At 30.4% G+C, this 9,110-nt stretch overlaps 1 long non-coding RNA gene across 1 annotated transcript in view; it reads right to left on the bottom strand.

Moving 5' to 3' along the window:
• LOC137623767 (uncharacterized) overlaps nucleotides 1–2,202 on the bottom strand; it is a 343,355-nt gene extending 341,153 nt beyond the window's left edge. The window contains exon 1 of the long non-coding RNA XR_011040627.1: nucleotides 2,120–2,202. This is a non-coding gene — a long non-coding RNA (uncharacterized lncRNA). The remainder of the gene's footprint in view (nucleotides 1–2,119) is intronic.
• Between the last annotated feature and the right edge of the window lie 6,908 nt (nucleotides 2,203–9,110).

Here is a 9,110-nt window from a genome sequence, read left to right on the forward strand (position 1 = left end):
ATGCCACTCGAGTAATCTCTCTTAGTTATATTTCTAATCCTGTCCTGTCGTTTAACTCCTAATATTCGACTGAGGCCTTTGTTCTCAAATGTACTAAATCTGCTTGATATTGTTTCATTGTCATACCACCATTCATGTCCATACAGTAGCACACATCTCACTAAAGTGATATATATCCTGATTTTTCTATGTAATTTCAATCTTTCACTAAACTCCAATTCTAATGCCCCTGAATTGGAGATCACAGCTCTTAGAAACTTGAATAATTCTACCCCCTTAATCCTATCTCCTTCCAATCATATTTCATCTTCCATTCCACATTCCGTTCTCATCATCTCTGTCTTTCTTCAATTTATCATGAGCCCAACCTCCTGTGATATTTCATACATTCTGATAAGCAAGCATTGCAAATCCTGCGGTGTTCAGCAAATTACGACAGCATCATCAGCATACTCTATGTCAGCTGATTTCCTATTACCAATCCAGTCCAAACCTCCTCCACCATCTCCAAATGTTCTACACATTAAAAAAATCCATGAGGAGGAACATCATCATAATTGATGATACATTCCCTTGGAATATTCCGCTGTTCACTTGAAATCATTGGATAGGACTCAACATCAACTTTGCACTAGCTATGGTCATGAACAGACTTCATCAAATTTACATATTTATTAGGAATTCCATAATAAAGCAGGACTCTCCACAAAATTGGCCAGTTCACACTATCAAAGGCTCTTTCATAGTCCGCATATGCCATGAAAAGCGGATTTTTATATTTAACGCATTGCTGTACAATATATATATATATATATATATATATATATATATATATATATATATATATATATATATATATATATATTCGAAATACATGTCCACACCAAATATTACACAGAACACGTAAATGTAGTTTGCATCTTATCCTGAAACCTAACTTCAATTTATTTCTTGGGAAATGTTGTATTCGATTTTTACACACAAGTATGACATTATGTATGTAAATATGTATCTATATACATACACATAAATATAAACTTATATGATAGGTGTATATTACTAATGGAATTCACGAGTTTTATACAATTAAACGTTAACACACACATATCCCTTCATTACGAATTATTCTAACTTTTATATGATAAGGGCATTTACCGTTGCCAGGATTCAAAATTACACTTTCTGGCTTTGATAAAGGTGACAAAATGCCTTGCAAACTCAGCCATATCAACTTTTTTTTATCTATTTCTGCAGTTTTTCTTTACTACCACAATCTTTCCTCTAATAACCTGTAACTAGCAATCATTCGACACTACTTTAAGAATCTCATATCTATTGACCTTTCACCCCACTCTATACGGAAATTTACTAAACATACATTGAAAACCTGAAGACACATCGCATTATCCTTGGAACTACCTTTATAGGCTACCACGCTAAGCTATTTTATATATACTGCATATATTACATCTACTGTAACAAATCACAGATTGGTGGCCACCTAGGCAATGGGGTTTTGAGAGGATCAGGAAGCAGTTTACCAGTTTGGATGTTCAAAAGGAATGCTACAAGCAAGAGAGAGAGAGAGAGAGAGAGAGAGAGAGAGAGAGAGAGAGAGAGAGAGAGAGAGAGAGAGAGAGAGAGAGAGAGAGATAATGGAAAACCGCGAAAATATAAAAGAAAATAATTGTTATTATACAACCATAACTTTGTATATCAAATTCATTCTGATTGAAGGTCCATTTTATCGTAATCCTTTTTCCGGAACGTGATTCGAGCCTATCATTCAATTAAATCAGAAGTAACAGTAATTCTGGCGAAACATTCTATGTATGAGTGTTTTGTGGTTTTATATACAGTGCACATGTACTGTATATAAACACACATATATATGTGTATATATAAGTATGTATATATATATATATATTTGTATATATACATATATACATACATATGTGTATATATGTATATATTTATATATATTATATTAAATATATGTATGTATATATATATATATATATATATATATATATATATATATATATATATATATATATATATATATATATATATATATATATATATATATACACATCTATATATTTGACAAACTTCTTACCCTTATTACCGCAATATTTTGATGTTTTCATTTTCTGCTCACTCTCTCTGCGCGGCAAGAGCAGAAATCCTTTTATCAATGCCATGAAATCCTGATAATGGGAACCTCAATGCTGGCCATGAGAGGAGATTAACCTTAAGCTGCACAAACACTGGAAGTTAAAATCAGACAACATTATTTCCTTTCTGTTGGTAAAAAACTGCAACAGATGGTCATTTTCTTCAAGCTCTCCTGACTAATAACGTGGAAATAATAGCGCTTTTCGTCATATTTTTTGTATGTTCAATAATAACTCCTTGGATGTTTTATCCTGTTTTATCAATGAATTAACTTGAATTAATAAGAGCTTTTTGTTTGAGAGCAATGTACTAAGAAAGTTGAAGTTCTATCTTTCATATATTCATATATATAAAATATATATGCTATATATGTGTATATACAAACACACGCACGTAAATACATACACACACCTATATATATATATATATATATATATATATATATATATATATATATATATATATATATATATATATATATATATATATTTATATATATATATATATATATATATATATATATATATATATATATATATATATATAAATACATATACATAAATATAAATATCTATCTATACACATATATATATATGTATGTATATATACATATATATATACATATATATATGTATGCATATATATATATATATATATATATATATATATATATATATATATATATATATATATATATGCATATATATACATAATATATATATAAATATATATATATATAAATTAGAAAAAGCGTATAAAACTAGATAAACATTCTAACATAACAAAGACCACTCTTGCATTTTGAGTCATTAATAAAAATGTCATAAATGAAAATTCACAGATTGTATTTTTTTGCCTGGGGTTTACTTTTGTCATTTCCCTTTGGGACAAACAAAAAGGATTTTTCATTTCTTATTTTTCTTTTATTTTTTTCTTATAAATAATACAAGCAAATATTACTTTCTCTGAAATCAATACCCTTTAACAAACTAATAAATTTAACAAAAAGAACAATAAGCTTGAAAGAGACAAGTGCAGCCTCCATGCTATGTTAAACAATACAAATTGATTTATATAATAATATTTGAATTCGAAGATAAATAGAAGAAAGGCAGAGATGTCAAGAACGGAATATGCAATGGATGATGAAAAATCATTAGAAGGAGAAATGATCAATGAGGAGAAATTATTCAAATATATAGGAACTATGATCTCTAATACAGGGTCTTTAGAATTGTAGTTTAATGAAAGATTGAAAAAAAGCAAATCAGACAATGGCTAGGTTAAGTAAATTTTGGAAATCAAATTACCTGAAATTACACATAAAAGTCCGGCTATGTGTAAGTTTAATGAGATCGGTATTACTGTATGGGCAAGAGTCGTGGTATGACAATAAACAATAATCAGCAGATTTTGTAGATTTCAGAACAAATCCCCGAGAAGATTATTGGGAGTTAAATGTCAGGGCAGGATTAGAAATGAAACTATAAGAGAGATTACTCGAGTGCCATATGTGGATGAGATCATGATGAGGAGTAAAGGGGTTTGGGCATGGTCTTAGTACTCCCCATGAGAAATAAGCTCACCAAACGTTAGCTGGGCTCCGCAAGGCAATAGAAGAGTTGGAAATCTAAGCTCTACGTGGCTGAGGACTATGAAGTGGGAAGTAGGAGATGATGAATGGATAAGTATTGATTTAAAAGCTCAGGATAGAGACGACAGGAGAAATCTAACTGAGGCCCAATGCGTCAATAGGCGTAGGAGATGATGATGATGATGATGAACAAAATAAGCTCTCTTCGGTATTATTTACCTAGTCCCATGTGTATCAAGCCTGCACACTATGTTAAAGAGCTAATGCATGTTTTTTCTTTTTTTTTTTTTTTGAAGGTTTTCATGGTGAACAGGATGACATAAGTTTCTCCTCATAGTTTATATATGACAGGTCTATCTTAACGTTGTTGCTGATCTTCAGATATTTAATAGTCCTTATTCATTACTTAAATAATTTATTTCCTTTTCTCACGGGGTTATTTTTTTCCATTTTGTAGCACTTGGGCTTATAGCATCCTGATTTTCCAACTAGAGTTGTAGCTTGGCTAATAATAATAAAAATAAAAATAATAATAATAATGATAATAATAATAATAATAATAATAATAATAATAATAATAATAATAATAATAATAATGATAAAGTATACTTAACACGTTTTGTCTAAAGTAAACACTACTAAGAACAATTTATAATATGACGTTCTTGAATTAATTAAATATCAAATTAAAATGCATTGCGTGGTCAACTGATATGCAGACTTTCAATATTTAATCAGGAACTTGAATCAGCGCAATGTAAATCAACTTTCGCAACTATTCAATCAAAGGTTAACACCGTCATTAATACTTTAAGAAACCTTCCACTGACATCACCTCTATTCTTACTGCTGTGAAAAGATGGCCGTTTAAAATACCACTTGTTTCTTTTATTTATACATTCAAACCTGATATCGGTAAAATTTTCTATTAATACTTTACATAGAGCGATATCTTAGACAAATAATCGGTTAATGCTGAAAGTTATTTTCATTCAATAACCTAAATATAGGTTATATCCCAAAGCACATGCAGGGTGATCGTTATGAGTAAAAGGTGATTCTGGTGCTGACTTTTCCCTTTATCTTTCTGCTTATCTTTAAGAAAGAAAGATAAGGTTGCGTTTTTGGTTTTCGTCGTATATAAAAAATTATAAGAATAGGGTAAATATGTATGACTATGAACATAAATGTAGACTAAAAGTAAACGTATCGTGGCTTGAAGTTCACATGATAATCACGCAATAACGCTTAATAAAAACATAAATCATATCAATATTCATTTTTAGATATAACAATTAAATCCCTGTTATAGGTAGGTTAAGCACGATTGCACTTATGAAAAGAGATAAAAAGAGTTAGGCTATTCATTTCAATTAAAGTGAATCCAATAAGAGGAAGAAACTGGCTTAGCAACCGCTTCCCGCTCCATGACGACAAGAGCGCTCAAATGAAATAAAATAAAAAGGTTACGGTGATCGATGAGGACGTCGCATCTGCAGGAATCATTCTCGGAATAAGGTCCATTAAGGGCTAGTAAGTGGAACCACTGAAGGTCTTTCCTTACAGGTAAATCAGAAGAGGCAAATTGGTATGTTTAGTGGGGTCCTGTACAAATACACACACATATATAAATATATATATATATATATATATATATATATATATATATTATATATATATATATATATACATATATATATATATGTATATATATATATATATATATATATATATATATATATATATATATATATATATATAAATATTGTGTCTGTGCGCGCATCAAGAAGAATAGTAAAGTCTTGGTATATACAAGTAGCAATCTTGAATTTGTATATATGTATATATAATCTTACATACATACTGTATACATATATATATATATATATATATATATATATATATATATATATATATATATATATATATATATATATATATATACATATATCCCTCTCATACATGGAGAGAGAGAGAGAGAGAGAGGAGAGAGAGAGAGAGAGAGAGAGAGAGAGAGAGAGAGAGAGAGAGAGAGAGAGCGAGAGAGAGAGAGAGAGAATTGATAATACATAGAAGAAGCAAAAGGTGAAATACGTTTTTCTTCAAGGTTTATTGAGACAGATTGACAGTTGTAGTAGGGGTTATAATAAAGCAACGTTAAAATAATATGAAGTAACATGTAGAAAAAATAAAATTTCTTTCGGTTTAAAGGAATATGTAAAATGGCCTCGAGGGAGATTCTTTAAATAGAAGCATTACTTCATTAATTACAATTATAAAATAAAAATATTTCATGATAGATCAGGGAATACTTTTATATACGTTGACTCAAAAATGGAATTACCCAGTTAATCATTCAGATATAAAGAAATGTGTGAAAAAAAAAATCATAAATACCTGCCAGAAGGATGGGAGTTTTTAGTACTTCAAGTTTTATCAATAAATATCAGATTATAAGTACACCGATATATAAAAAATAAAATCCCAAAGATACTAATATTCAGCTGGTTATATATATATATATATATATATATATATATATATATATATATATATATATATATATATATATATATATATATATATTAATATATATATATATATATATATATATATATATATATATATATATATATATATATATATATATATATATATATATATATATATAGCATAACATATCCATAACCAATATTTAATGAATTTCTTTGTCAATTTCTTCGAAACGGGTATTACCAACGATCTAACTCAATATATTAACAGATTTGAATAAATATTGCCCTGACATTGTTCGACTGAGACAAACTTCTCTTCAAATACCTCCAAGGCCTGTATCACAGGGGTATAGTCCGGACAAGAATTTCATCTATATACTATTTTTTTTTTTATTAGTCTCGCAAAATAGTCGTAGAAAATATATCACATGTTGTCCTAAACAGTAAATATGTTTATTGGAATCCCTTAAACATGGCCCTAATCAAGAGTTGCTATTACTTTTGATTATGAATAATCTGTTTCAACATATTGTAAGCGTTGCACTCTTCCATTATTTAATTATGGCATGCATCTCTCTCTCTCTCTCTCTGTCTCTCTCTCTCTCTCTCTCTCTCTCTCTCTCTCTCTCTCTCTCTCTAACTTGTCCTTATTCAAATCACCAGAGATTTAGGTCACGGGTGAATATTTAATTTTATCATTATGGAGCTTTTGTGTATTTAAATCACCAGAGATTTAGGTCACGGATGAATATTTAATTTTATCATTATGGAGCTTTTGTGTTAAACATGAACTTGCAAAATTCCCAAATTTAAAAGTTACGGCCAGAAAGATTGCAATCCAATAATACAAATATTACAGTCAACCAATTCAACACTAAGACAATGATTACAATCTACCAATACAACACTAACACAATGATTACAGTCCACCACTCCCATACTAGGACAGATTACAGTTCACCTGCTGCACACTAGGAAACAAATGAGGCTATAGTTCAAAACTTCCACTATTCCCACAACCAACATATATGTTCATCTACCATCCACACCTGAAAAAAAAAAAAATACAATACACCACTCACACACCAGTCTAAGATCGAGTCACCACTCCCAAACCAGACTTAGATTACGGTCCTCCATGCCCACACCTGGCAAAGAATGTGGGCCACTACTCCCATACTAGGGTAAAGATTATGGTCCACTAATCCCACAATGGGGCAAAGACTGTGGTTCCCCAGTCCCACAGCAGACAAAGATTATAGTCCACCACTCTAATGTCAGATAAAGATTACGGTCCGCACATGATTCAAAGATTAACCCACTAAATAAAGGTTAAGTTTCACCCCTCCCTCCCTCACTAGACAAAGATTATGATCTACCATTCCATCACTAACCAAAAATAGCAGTTTACCAAAGTCACAAGATACAAAGATTAAGATTCACCACTTCCAAAACCGATAAAGATTGCAGCCCACCACTTCCACACCAGACAAATATTATGGTCCATGACTACACCATAAAAATATTACAGTCCAAGACTTCCACACCAGAAAATATTATGGTACACCCCTCCCTCACCAAACAAAGATTAATTTACTAGTCCCAAACCAGATAAAGATTAGGATCCACCACTTAACAAAAATATTACAGTCTACCACTCACACTCCAAACAATTATCAAAGTAAATCACTCCAACACCAGACAAATGTTAGGATCCACCACTCCCAAATCAGACAAAAATTACCGTCCACCTCACCCACACCACACAAAGATTTCGGCCTACCACTCCCTTACTATACGATGATTACCGTCCCCTACTCCCTCACACGTTGTCTTGTCAAAATTGCTAGTGTTCATTGTGATTCTAAGCACTCCTTTGTAAAGTGTGAGCTTCCTACATCAATGCATCACAAAACTACGGTAATACAATTCCTTAATAATTCTGTCTAGTTCGAGTGACTAAAAATCAGAGTCATAGCAAACTAATATTTGATAACATTTGATCAAAAGGGAGCGTGGCAATTTCTTTAATCAACAATTGATGACCGACAAGAATTCTTCTATATCTCTGTGCGATATCAAAAATACATCTTAAAGGCTAGCATTTGATTGATCTTCTTTGGTCATTTATGGGCCTTTAATATTCATCCTTTACAAAGTTATAATAGATTGACAAATAAGAGGCGCGGATGGAAATACAGATGGTAGCTGAAGTTCTAAATATATCTATTACATAAACCTTGCCAGCCATTCTAAAGATGATTTAATCTCCGTTAAATCAACTATAAACATTACCATTCATGAGAATGCAAGGAATAATGTTTCTCGGCTTTACATTGAGCATAATTAAATATTTCATACTGGGCGATACGAACATATCAAACCATTGATATGTCATGGTGGTGAAGTTCTGTGATACCCGCAGTTTATATATTTTATATATATATATATATATATATATATATATATATATATATATATATATATATATATATACCGCTAACCATAAAACATGGGAATTTCTGTTACTAACAGACTTCAAGTAATACATTCAATTTTATATTTTGGTTGTTCTCATCTCGTAAACACGCTACGATAACATTTAATTTACAGAAAATTCCTATTCATATCGAAGAACTGATATTTACAGGGACTAAAAAAAATGAAAATATCAATAACGAAAATTCTAGTTCGGGGCAAACTTTTTTCTTTCGCTTTATATTGCTATATCTAAGATAAGCACCAATACACAATACCTCGTGTTAAAAGGCTATTAGTTATAGTTTAATATGATATAAAATAAAATTGAATGATTTACATCAATTTTGCTTGTAGCAAACATT

Source organism: Palaemon carinicauda, chromosome 30 (assembly GCF_036898095.1).
Source record: "Palaemon carinicauda isolate YSFRI2023 chromosome 30, ASM3689809v2, whole genome shotgun sequence".
NCBI lineage: Eukaryota > Metazoa > Arthropoda > Malacostraca > Decapoda > Palaemonidae > Palaemon > Palaemon carinicauda.